The 13,329-nt window shown below is 48.9% G+C and overlaps 1 protein-coding gene across 1 annotated transcript in view; it reads right to left on the bottom strand.

Annotated features, from left to right (window-relative positions):
* Nucleotides 1-13,329, bottom strand: part of LOC141139518 (uncharacterized) — a 199,944-nt gene that overhangs the window by 110,339 nt on the left and 76,276 nt on the right. The gene's annotated exons all lie outside the window — the stretch shown is intronic.

The raw sequence follows: 13,329 nt of genomic DNA, 5'->3' as shown, positions 1-13,329 counted from the left end.
TTACTCAATAAAATTAGTTAACATTTACTGTACTTCAATTATCCAATAATGTGAAAAAGCAAATTCTTATTAAAGGGTTTGTTAACCCACATGATTTACTTTATATAATCCGCTTTATGTTCTAATGATATGTCCCCTGTGTGTGTGCTGTTTAAAAAAAAAAGCCGTATATACCTTATCTGTGAGCGCCGCATCTCTCCTCTCCCCGTCTCACAGATGCAGCAGGAGGGGCCGAGATTCCCCCGCTGATGTCAGTCTGGAGGGGAGGAGGAGAGAAGGCGAGAGCCGGCATGTCACGTGACTGCTGATCAGCGCCCACAGATAAAGTATATACAGCTTTTTTTTTATACAGCACACACACACAGGGGGACAGATCTTTAGAAGCCTGAGTAGATTATATACAATTAATCATGTTATTACAGCAGCAGCAGCAGGGAGGTCGAAGGAGGTGGGGCGGACCCTGACACAGGAGCCGAGAGGCAGGGAGGGGAGGGGGAGGAGGACACAAGAGCAGAGAGGAGAGACAGCAGGGCTGTGGCTGACGGAGGCACGAAAAATGACCACAGTGTCAGCACTCAGCAGCCATGATTACAGTGGTCAGTTTACACAGGGGTGGGGAGAAACTGGCAGGATCAGCAAGGTTTTTTTAGGTGTTACAGGGGTCCAAATGACACAGGGCAAGCACTGTGTCATACAACATGCTTTAAAGGAGCAGGATCCATTTTTTTTTGGGTTAACATACGCTTTAAGTTCATCAGTATGTGACTTTGTATTCAAATGAACACAGTAGAATAAGTCTCACCTTTACTTGACACTTATGTGTGATAGTGAGAGCCATTCTCTGTAAACATCCATGGCAATCTTAAAAATCAGCACCAAATTCCCAAATTATTCAGAAACTTCATAGGTTTTGTTAAAGAAAAAAATGGAGCCCTTGCCTTACCTCACTGTGTGGATCACAGATATTAATTGTAAATCCTGGTTTTGAACTTATAACCTTTTTACTCTGTTCTAACTATGTAAATTCTCAGCAAACTCAGCTGCTGAAACAGCAATTCTGTTGATTCATTGGCTTTCCATTGTAAGATTACTATTTGTTATCTATAAAATGTAGTCATTTTTCTTCTAAGGAACTTAAGAAAACATTAGTAAAATGCTACCTGTTTATTTATGACTTTTCATGTGAGAAATATGACAATTGGCAACACTCCCCAGCATGCACCACAGAACCCAATTTGGCTCTGCACATTTACTTTAGTATAAGAGCTCTAGCTATGATATTTCATATATTGGGAGAGTGGGAGAATTTTACAGCAAGTATTTCTCATAAAAGAATAGCTGACAGGAACAATATATTGCAATAATATATTACAATATAAACAATATGTTTTTTAATCAAACTAAAAAGCAAAAAAGCAAGTGAATAAAAGTATTATTTGCACTGTGCTTTACAATATAATCGTTGTCCAAGGGAAGGCTAACTCGGTGACTCGAATGGCTGAAAAAGACATCCATTTAAAAGGGATGGAACTATCCCATGGTACCAAAATTAAAGCAAATACATCTATTTATTACAAAAACATTCAATATTTAAAACAACCGCTCATGGCAGTGCTTTCTTAAATAAAATATACCTTCCTATTTATTTACAAAGGCGAGCATCATAAGAATTAAAAATAGTTCATGTTGACTGAGAGTAAAGTTCTGCTTTAAGGGAGCAGCTGTGACACCAGAACAAGAAAAAGAGCAGTCGTCTTTGGAAGTCACTTACTGTAATAAAAATATGCCAGGGGTTCAAACCTTTCCCCAATTTAAAAAAAATAACAAAAGTCTTTTGTTGCAGTCTGCGTTACTTCTTTCCTTTAACCTTTTCTGATTTAATTTGCCTCTATACTATTTAGGTTTAAAATCAGTATAATATTACTATTTATATGTACCCCTTTTTGGTTGGATATTACCAGTTAAAAAAAATTGCAACTTCCCTGGGCATTTTTGTTAATGTGTTAAAAGTTGTATACCCAAACATGCATTATTTTTGCAAGTTGAAAAGAAATAATGTTGGGTAAAAATAATCTGGTGCGTTTTTTTAAGCCATTGACTTATTTTTGTTAAATCCCCTGGTATTGATTTTAAAGGGGTTATAAGCCCTCAAGGTTTTTCACCTTAATGCATTCTATGCATTAAGTTGAAAACCTCCTGTCATGCAGCAGCCCCCCAGAGCCCCCCTTTTATTTAACTGAACTTGGTCTTTACAGGGACGGGGACGAGCACACCAGCTCTAGCCGGTGTCTCGGGTCCTGATTGGATAGATTGATAGCAGCACAGCCATTGGCTCCTGATGCTGTCAATCAAATCCAATAATGCGGGAGTCGGGGCGGGGCCGAGTCCTGCTGTCTGTGTCAATAGACGCAGCAGCAGAGCAGCAGGACACGGGAGCGTGCCTGCACAAGTGCCCCGAGGGAGAGCGGCTCTCCAATAGGGCACTCAAGAAGTGGAGGAGCCAGGAGTGCCCCTGAGGGACCCCAAAAGAAGAGGATCGGGGCCACTCTGTGCAAAACCAACTGCACAGAGGAGGTAAGTATGACTTTTTTGGGGGTTTTTTTAAACAAGACTTTAGATATCCTTTAATTTGCTTTAAAATCTCTTATCCTCCTGAAAATAAAACTGGTAAAGGGATCATTACAGTACATTTCAAACCAAATCTTATTTTTTTCTTCATGGAACAGAGAAAGATTAAAATTCCTTGCAGTTTTTACTGCTGCCAGGGATGCCATTAGTAAGATTGATGAAATGAGGGAAAGCTTGCATATGGGACACCATAATAAAAAGCTGACAGGGGTTTTGGTCTTCCCGTACCCTACTAAAAAATAGTTTTTTTTCCTTTAGTGTTGCCTTTAAAGATTTACCCTCATTACTGTCTGGAATAATTGCTGTCAGGAACACAGTAAATGAGGGGTATCTCTCTAATGAAGAACAAAGAGCAGTAAAACCAAACTAGCAGTTCTAAGCCTTCACTAAAAAAAAAAAAAGGAAAAAATTGATGGACTTAAAATTAGTAATTGATAATCCTGTTAATATTCTATATATGGTGCACAATCATTGTTTACATAAACAAGCACATACTATGCATGCATTTGCATTTGTAAGACCCCTTTCAAACTGGGGCGCTTTTGAGTTGTTTTAGCTTTAAAAATAGCGCCTGTAAAGCGCCTGAAAAGTGCCTCTCAAGCTTCCCCAGTGTGAAAGCCCGAGTGCTTTTACACTGGGGCGGTGTGCTTGCAGGATGGGAAAAAAAGTCTTGCAAGCAGCATCTTTGGAGCAGTGCGGGAGCGGAGTATACACTGCTCCTCCACCGCCCCTGCCCATTAAAATCAACGGGCAGTGCTGCCGAAGCGCCTGCAAAGCGCTTTGGCAGCGGCGCTTTTAACCCTTTATTCGTCCGCTAGCGGGGGTTAAAAGCACCCCGTTAGCAGCCGAAAAGCGCCGCTATAACAGCGGTAAAGCGGCGCTAGGCTTAGGCTTTACCGCTAGCGCCCCTCCGCCCCAGTGTGAAAGTAGCCTTCGTGTGTGGGCAGAGTGATGGTAATGCTTTTACATTTATTTTTGTTGTTTTAATTTTATGTTTATTTTTTTAAATTGTAACATTTTTTTCCACATATCTTTATTGCTATTGCAAGCATTGTGCAGGTGAGAGGTACTCTTTATAGAGACTCAATTGGCCCCCTTTATATCTCCTCTACTTCAGCTGATCAAGTACAGACTGTGCTTGATGTACTGTTTACCCAGCTTTGCAGCCTGGATTTTGACAGCTCTGAACCTGGAGCTGGAAATGCTCAAAGATGAGCACTTCACGCTCAGCAGAGTACATTGAGGAAAGGATTTTCCTCTATGTCTTCCCACTCCCCATCCTGATAGCATTATTGGGGTCTTAGACTACCAGGAGGGGCTTGTAAGCCACAGAGTGGAAGGGGGTGTCTGGCGTAGGCAATGACACACTGAAAAAATTGATCAGACAGCTCTGCAGCCAATAGGATTACTTTTATTACAGTGCTGTGAGCTTGCTAAACAAAAAAGAACCAAGATTATGGTTGCAATTGTGAGGTTTTTTTAACCAATTGCCCCCCAAGCCAAATCTGACACTTCTCATATACATGTAAAAATAAGCTTTTTTTACTAGATAATTACTTAGAACCTCCAAACATTATATATTTTCTGAAACCAAAGGCCCTAGGGAAAAAAGAGGGTTGGTTGTTGCAATTTTTATGTCACACAGTATTTGTGCAGCAGTTTTTCAAACACAAATTTTTTTGAAAATACACTTTAATGAATTTTAGTGCATACACACAATGAAATACCCTGTTGTTTATTGCTCCATAGGCAACACTTTAAAAGTCTTTACGGGTTACCTGTTTAGAGTTACACAGAAGGTCTGGCACTAGAATTATTGCTCTCGGTAGAATTATCACTGGCACAAGAATTATCTCTCTGACATTCGCTGCGATATCCCACATGTGTGGTGTGATTGCCGTTTACATATGCATGAAGGACCAAAGCGTCTGTTTGCATTTGTGCATTAGCATGAGAGGAAGGGGTGCTTTAGATTTTTTTTTTTAACATTGTCTATTTTTATCAACTTTATTGTTACCACAAGAGATGTGAGAGAGAGCCACCTTCCTCTTTCCCATATGTAAAAGTGTCAAAGCGCCTATTTTAATTTTTTTTTTTTTTTTAAAAGTGTTATGATCCAACACCTATTTAGCCATTCGGATAACTTTTACATCTTACATCATTTACTCAGCATCGCCGGCTGACATAAAAGATACCAGGGTCACGACTGCAGCTGCAGTCATGACTCTGGTAGAACCAATTAAACTAGAGGGCATATGGGTATGTCAATATGAGTCAAGTGGTTAACCATTTCAACTATTTCAAGGCCAGGTTGTATGGGATATTACCAAAATTCTGAAGTGGTTAAAGTGTTGCTGTGCGCACACTGGGAATTAAAATATATACATATTCTTAACCAGCAGTGAACTTTGAAACAAGTCATCAATGACCTCTCTAGCTGCTTGTAACGTGACGTTATTAATTTTAAAGATCCTCAAGATGACAACAAAGATTCTAGGGTTTGGTTTCAGTCAGTTTCTAACAGCTTAGAAACACCCGCTGGTTGTTTACAGTGGATGGCAGACTGACAAGATTCTGATGCAAAAGGAAGTAATAGGAAAGAGTTAAGGTTTCAATGCATGTGTTGTGAAATAAAATGTTTATGTCTTCACAATGCTTACAGATAAAGAGGTGAATAATGATTGCTTTTAAGTGCATTTCTGCTTTTTCAGAATATGTTTGTTAGTGTGCATGATTGATCTGGGCTCAGGTTTACTAGTTAATTAGGCCTGGTTCATACCTATGCATTCTTTAGTGCTTTTTCAGTTTTGGAGAAACACACTACAGTCCATTTAACATAATTTCCTATGGATGTAGTTCACATCTGTGCATTTTATGGAAAGGGCCAGGGATTTGTTTAAGGTTTTTGGTTCCATAGACTTAAATGGAACAAAAATGTGTATTGAAAAACGCAAAATGCACCTGGAATATGCAAACTGCAAACTGCAACCTGCATGGGTGTGAATCAGGCCTCAGAGAACCCTGCAGATTAAAAAAAAATGCCAGTGGCAAACAATATGCAACATCTTAAAACATTTTTTTTATCTCAGAACAGATCAATAAAATAAACAAACAGACAGGAGTTATTTTGGACCATTGTTTTAGTATAATTGCTTATATATAATTTTAGGATGTCTTGTTTGAACAGATTCAAATCCCAGCTCTGTATTTAAATGAGATTTTGGCCAGGACTTTGATATGGCCATTCTGAAGTAACGGATTTCCTCTCTTTGTTCTTAGTTCACTGGAAACAAGTTTGATTATGTAATTTTTTTTCTTTAAAATCCATATTCAAGATCATTCATAGAGAAAATGTGTAAATATCTAGAATTAGGATACATTGATTAGAGGGTAGTTGGTACTGGATGTTCCAAGGAGTTAATGTTTTCCTTGAATCACACAATCTTGATTACCTGCTCTTCACATAAAAATAAAATCTGTAGATAGGAATGGACCCAGAAGGATTTATCAGACTTGGGTCTCCTTCAGTTCAGTTTAGACTCCCTATGATGGGGATAATTAAAAGGGTGGTGGCTTTTGGGGCTATAGCCCCGAATCTGGGGCCCATAGCCCCCAGTTTCTCAGAGATGGCCGTGGCCTCTCTGCAGCTGGGCCACGAGTGTGGCGAGCAGCACCGGAGAGCAGGCAGGCAGCACAGGAGAGCCGGGCGGGCAAGAGAGCAGAGAGATAACATCATCTCTCACGGATGCTCTCTGGGGGACCCTGATGTAAATGGGGAGCACTCTGGGGACCCTGATGTAAGTGGGGGGCTCTCTGGGGACTCTGATGTAAGGGGACGGCTCTCTGGGGACCCTGATGTAAGGAAGGAGCTCTCTGGGGACCCTGATGTAAGTAGGGGCTCCCTGGGGACCCTGATGTAAGTAAGGGGCTCTCTGGGGACCCTGATGTAAGGAAGGGGCTCTCTGGGAACCCTGATGTAAGGAAGGGGCTCTCTGGGAACCCTGATGTAAGGAAGGGGCTCTCTGGGAACCCTGATGTAAGTAAGGGGCTCTCTGGGAACCCTGAGGTAAGGAAGGGGCTCTCTGGGAACCCTGAGGTAAGAAAGGGGCTCTCTAGGAACCCTGAGGTAAGGAAGGGGCTCTCTGGGGACCCTGATGTAAGAGGGAGGCTCTCTGGGAACCCTGATGTAGGGGGGGGGGGCTCTCTGGGAACCCTGATGCAAGTAGGGGTCTGTCTGGGGGCCCTGATGCAAGGGGGCTTCTCTGTGGACTCTGAGGTAAGGAGGGGCTCTCTGGGGACCCTAATGTAAGTGGGGGAGGCTTTCTGGGGACCCTAATGTAAGGGGAGGCTCTCTGGGGACCCTAATGTAAGGAGGGGATCTCTGGGGACCCCGATGTAAGAGGGGCTCTCTGGGGACCCTGATGTAAGTGGGGCTCCCTGGGGACCCTATTGTAAGAAAGGGGCTCTCTGGGGACCCTGATGTAAGGAAGGGGCTCTCTGGAAACCCTGATGTAAGGGAGGGGCTCTCTGGGGACCCTGATGTAAGGGGGAGGCTCTCTGGGGACCCTGATGTAAGGGGGAGGCTCTCTGGGGACCCTGATGTAAGGGGAGGCTCTCTTGGGACCTTGATGTAGAGGGGGCTCTCTGGGGACCCTGATGCAAGTGGGGGTCTCTCTGGGGACCCTGATGCAAGGGGGGTCTCTCTGGGGACTCTGAGGTAAGGAGGGGCTCTCTGGGGACCCTAATGTAAGGGAAGGCTCTCTGGGGACTCTGATGTAAGGAGGGGCTCTCTGGGGACCCTGATGTAAGGGGGGCTCTCTGGGGATCCTGATGTAAGGGGGAGGCTCTCTGGGGACCCTGATGCAAGGGAGGCCTCTCTGGGGACCCTGATACAAGGGGGGGGCTCTCTGGGGACCCTGATGCAAGGGGGGTCTCTCTGGGGGCCCTGATGTAAGGGGGGCTCTCTGGGGACCCTGATGCAAGGGGGGCCTCTCTGGGGACCCTGATACAAGGGGGAGGCTCTCTGGGGACCCTGATGTAAGGAAGGAGCTCACTGGGGACCCTGATGTAAGTAGGGGCTCCCTGGGGCCCTGATGTAAGTAAGGGGCTCTCTGGGGACCCTGATGTAAGGAAGGGGCTCTCTGGAAACCCTGGTGTAAAGAAGGGGCTCTCTGGAAACCCTGATGTAAGGAAGGAGCTCTCTGGGGACCCTGATGTAAGGGGGAGGCTCTCTGGGGACCCTGATGTAGAGGGGTGCTCTTTGGGGACTCTGATGCAAGTGGGGGTCTCACTGGGGACCCTGATGCAAGAGGGGTCTCTCTGGGGACTCTGAGGTAAGGAGGGGCTCTCTGGGGACCCTAATGTAAGGGGAGGCTCTCTTGGGACTTTGATGTAAGGAGGGGCTCTCTGGGGACCCTGATGTAAGGGGGGTTCTCTGGGGACCCTGATGTAAGGGGGAGGCTCTCTGGGGACCCTAATGCAAGGGAGGCCTCTCTGGGGACCCTGATGTAAGGGGAGGCTCTCTTGGGACCTTGATGTAGAGGGGGCTCTCTGGGGACCCTGATGCAAGTGGGGGCCTCTCTGGGGACCCTGATGCAAGGGGGGTCTCTCTGGGGACTCTGAGGTAAGGAGGGGCTCTCTGGGGACCCTAATGTAAGGGAAGGCTCTCTGGGGACTCTGATGTAAGGAGGGGCTCTCTGGGGACCCTGATGTAAGGGGGGCTCTCTGGGGATCCTGATGTAAGGGGGAGGCTCTCTGGGGACCCTGATGCAAGGGAGGCCTCTCTGGGGACCCTGATACAAGGGGGGGGGCTCTCTGGGGACCCTGATGCAAGGGGGGTCTCTCTGGGGGCCCTGATGTAAGGGGGGCTCTCTGGGGACCCTGATGCAAGGGGGGCCTCTCTGGGGACCCTGATACAAGGGGGAGGCTCTCTGGGGACCCTGATGTAAGGAAGGAGCTCACTGGGGACCCTGATGTAAGTAGGGGCTCCCTGGGGCCCTGATGTAAGTAAGGGGCTCTCTGGGGACCCTGATGTAAGGAAGGGGCTCTCTGGAAACCCTGATGTAAAGAAGGGGCTCTCTGGAAACCCTGCTGTAAAGAAGGGGTTCTCTGGAAACCCTGATGTAAGGAAGGAGCTCTCTGGGGACCCTGATGTAAGGGGGAGGCTCTCTGGGGACCCTGATGTAGAGGGGTGCTCTTTGGGGACTCTGATGCAAGTGGGGGTCTCACTGGGGACCCTGATGCAAGAGGGGTCTCTCTGGGGACTCTGAGGTAAGGAGGGGCTCTCTGGGGACCCTAATGTAAGGGGAGGCTCTCTTGGGACTTTGATGTAAGGAGGGGCTCTCTGGGGACCCTGATGTAAGGGGGGCTCTCTGGGGACCCTGATGTAAGGGGGAGGCTCTCTGGGGACCCTAATGCAAGGGAGGCCTCTCTGGGGACCCTGATACAAGGGGGAGGCTCTCTGGAGACCCTGATGCAAGGGGGAGGCTCTCTGGGGACTCTGAGGTAAGGAGGGGCTCTCTGGGGACCCTGATGTAAGGGGGCCTCTCTGGGGACCCTGATACAAGGGGGAGGCTCTCTGGGGACCCTGATGTAAGAGGATGGCTCTCTGGGGACCCTGATGTAAGGAAGGAGCTCACTGGGGACCCTGATGTAAGTAGGGGCTCCCTGGGGACCCTGATGTAAGTAAGGGGCTCTCTGGGGACCCTGATGTAAGGAGGGGGCTCTCTTGGGACCCTGATGTAAGGAGGGGGCTCTCTGGAAACCCTGATGTAAGGAAGGGGCTCTCTGGGGACCCTGATGTAAGGGGGAGGCTCTCTGGGGACCCTGATGTAAGGGGAGGCTCTCTCGGGACCCTGATGTAGAGGGGGCTCTCTGGGGACCCTGATGCAAGTGGGGGTCTCTCTGGGGACCCTGATGCAAGGGGGTCTCTCTGGGGACTCTGAGGTAAGGAGGGGCTCTCTGGGGACCCTAATGTAAGGGCAGGCTCTCTGGGGACTCTGATGTAAGGAGGGGCTCTCTGGGGACCCTGATGTAAGGGGGGCTGTCTGGGGACCCTGATGTAAAGGGGAGGCTCTCTGGGGACCCTGATACAAGGGAGGCCTCTCTTGGGACCCTGATACAAGGGGGAGTCTCTCTGGGGACCCTGATGCAAGGGGGGTTTCTCTGGGGACTCTGAGGTAAGGAGGGGCTCTCTGGGGATCCTGATGTAAGGGGGGCTCTCTGGGGACCCTGATGTAAGGGGGAGGCTCTCTGGGGACCCTAAAGTAAAGGGGGCTCTTTGGGGACCCTGATGTAAGTGGGGGGCTCTCTGGGGACCCTGATGTAAGGGGGGCTCTCTGGGGACCCTGATGTAAGGGGGAGGCTCTCTGGGGACCCTAATGCAAGGGAGGCCTCTCTGGGGACCCTGATACAAGGGGGAGGCTCTCTGGAGACCCTGATGCAAGGGGGAGGCTCTCTGGGGACTCTGAGGTAAGGAGGGGCTCTCTGGGGACCCTGATGTAAGGGGGCCTCTCTGGGGACCCTGATACAAGGGGGAGGCTCTCTGGGGACCCTGATGTAAGGGGACGGCTCTCTGGGGACCCTGATGTAAGGAAGGAGCTCACTGGGGACCCTGATGTAAGTAGGGGCTCCCTGGGGACCCTGATGTAAGTAAGGGGCTCTCTGGGGACCCTGATGTAAGGAGGGGGCTCTCTTGGGACCCTGATGTAAGGAGGGGGCTCTCTGGAAACCCTGATGTAAGGAAGGGGCTCTCTGGGGACCCTGATGTAAGGGGGAGGCTCTCTGGGGACCCTGATGTAAGGGGAGGCTCTCTCGGGACCCTGATGTAGAGGGGGCTCTCTGGGGACCCTGATGCAAGTGGGGGTCTCTCTGGGGACCCTGATGCAAGGGGGTCTCTCTGGGGACTCTGAGGTAAGGAGGGGCTCTCTGGGGACCCTAATGTAAGGGCAGGCTCTCTGGGGACCCTGATGTAAAGGGGAGGCTCTCTGGGGACCCTGATACAAGGGAGGCCTCTCTTGGGACCCTGATACAAGGGGGAGTCTCTCTGGGGACCCTGATGCAAGGGGGGTTTCTCTGGGGACTCTGAGGTAAGGAGGGGCTCTCTGGGGATCCTGATGTAAGGGGGGCTCTCTGGGGACCCTGATGTAAGGGGGAGGCTCTCTGGGGACCCTAAAGTAAAGGGGGCTCTTTGGGGACCCTGATGTAAGTGGGGGGCTCTCTGGGGACCCTGATGCAAGGGGGAGCTCCCTGGGGACCCTGAGGTAAGGAGGGGCTCTCTGGGGACCCTAATGTAAGTGGGGGAGGCTTTCTGGGGACCCTAATGTAAGGGGAGGCTCTCTGGGGACTCTGATGTAAGGAGGGCTCTCTGGGGACCCTGATTCAAGGGAGGCCTCTCTGGGGACCCTGATACAAGGGGAGGCTCTCTGGGGACCCTGATGTAATGGGACAGCACTCTGGGGACCCTGGTGTAAGGAAGGAGCTCACTAGGGACCCTGATGTAAGTGGGGGAGGCTCTTCGGGGACCCTGATGCAAGAGGGAGGCTCTCTGGGGACCCTGATGCAACAGGGAGGCTCTCTGGGGACCCTGATGCAACAGGGAGGCTCTCTGGGGACTCTGATGTAAGAGGGAGGCTCTCTGGGGACCCTGATGTAAGTGGGGAGGCTCTCTGGGGACTTACACTTACATTAGGGTCCCCAGAGAGCCTCCCCCTTGCATCAGGGTCCCCAGAAAGCCTCCCCCTTACATCAGGGTCCCCAGAGAGCCCACCTTACATCAGGGTCCCCAGAGAGCCCCTCCTTACTCTGAGGTAAGGAGGGGCTCTCTGGGGACCCTGATGTAAGGTGGGCTCTCTGGGGACCCTATTGTAAGGGGGAGGCTCTCTGGGGACCCTGATGCAAGGGAGGCCTCTTTGGGGACCCTGATACAAGGGGGAGGCTCTCTGGGGACCCTGATGTAAGTAGGGGCTCTCTGGGGACCCTGATATAAGGAAATGGCTCTCTGGGAACCCTTATGTAAGGAAGGGGTTCTCTGGGGACCCTGATGTAGGGAGGGGGCTCTCCGGGGACCCTGATGTAAGGGGGAGGCTCTCTGGGGACCCTGATGTAAGTAGGGGCTCTCTGGGGACCCTGATATAAGGAAATGGCTCTCTGGGGACCCTTATGTAAGGAAGGGGTTCTCTGGGGACCCTGATGTAGGGAGGGGGGCTCTCCAGGGACCCTGATGTAAGGGGGAGGCTCTCTGGGGACCCTAAAGTAAGGGGGCTCTTTGGGGACCCTGATGTAAGTGAGGGGCTCTCTGGGGACCCTGGTGCAAGGGGGAGTTCCCTGGGGACTCTGAGGTAAGGAGGGGCTCTCTGGGGACCCTGATGTAAGTGGGGAAGGCTTCTGGGGACCCTGATGCAAGGGGGAGGCTCTCTGGGGACTCTGATGTAAGAGGGAGGCTCTCTTGGGACCCTGATGTAAGTGGGGAGGCTCCCTGGGGACTCTGATGTAAGAGGAAGGCTCTCTGGGGACCTTGATGTAAGGGGGAAGCTCTCTGGGGACCCTGATGTAAAGGGGAAGCTCTCTGGGGACCCTGATGTAGGGGGAGGGACCCTGATGTAATGATAATATATATAATATAATACAAATATATTTTAATATAATCTTTACCTTACTGCTATGGGCTCTAGCCCCAGATCTTTTGTAGACCTAGCAACGCCCCTGATCTCTACATAGTCCTTCAACAGGTGGCCAAGAACCTCTCAAGAATTCTTTTTTCTTGATAACATCTTTATTCACAAGCCTACCTTAGGAAAAAAAACTGCCCGAAACTGGTTTTATTTGTACATGACCAAACAAAGCCAGAAATGCTGCCCATCTCGAACCTGCTAAAGACCATCTAGATATTTCATACTGTAGCACTAATGGAATAATAATAAACTTTTTGAGAAAGGTGTCAAACATTACACTTTGCAGAAACAAAACTGCTGTATCAGGAAATTCTCCAGCTGAATACCAAATGGCCTCCCTCTGACCCTAAACTCAAATCAAAGAAGGGTCATGTATTATGGGAGTAATTCAAAACAAAAGAATGAATTAACAATAATCACAGAAAAGCTTGCATTTTTGAATGGCCAAGTCCGAGTCTGGTTAAAATTGCATATAAATGGGGCAGGAGGCGGAGCCTAGCAGAGCAGACATGCATTGTTAGAGCTCCACACCGCTGAGGAGAGAAGAGAAGGACAAAGCGGAGCCTGCAGGCTCAAAAGGTATCCATTTGAACCTTTTTGCCCAAGGGAACAAACTGTGAAAGTTTGGGCAGGAAATATGGTACTGGGAGGAAGCCGTGGCAGAAATAAAAATCACCTCACAAAGAGCTCACAGGCACTCACTGCAGCTGAAGCAGCTCCAGTCACCTCACAAGATACAGCACCAGGGCGCTCTCACAGACAGAAAATGTCACAGCAAGACTCTCCATTTGAGTCAGATACAGAACAAATCCTCTCACAAACTTCTCCACAAGCCTCCTCAGTATCCCCAGTAATATTATTACAATTTGAAAAGATGCTTCATAAGGCTTTAAAACAAACCTCAGACCAAATAACAAAAAGCCTAACCAAAGAAATAAGAGAGCTGGGAAACCGCACCGCAGCCTTAGAAATAAAAATGGATGAAATTGAAATTACAACCCAAGAAAATATAACAGAATTAGAACAATTA

This window comes from Aquarana catesbeiana, linkage group LG04, assembly GCF_042186555.1.
Source record: "Aquarana catesbeiana isolate 2022-GZ linkage group LG04, ASM4218655v1, whole genome shotgun sequence".
Lineage (NCBI taxonomy): Eukaryota > Metazoa > Chordata > Amphibia > Anura > Ranidae > Aquarana > Aquarana catesbeiana.
The sequence above is the reverse complement of the archived record's forward strand: the minus strand, read 5'-3'. Positions and strand labels throughout refer to the sequence as shown.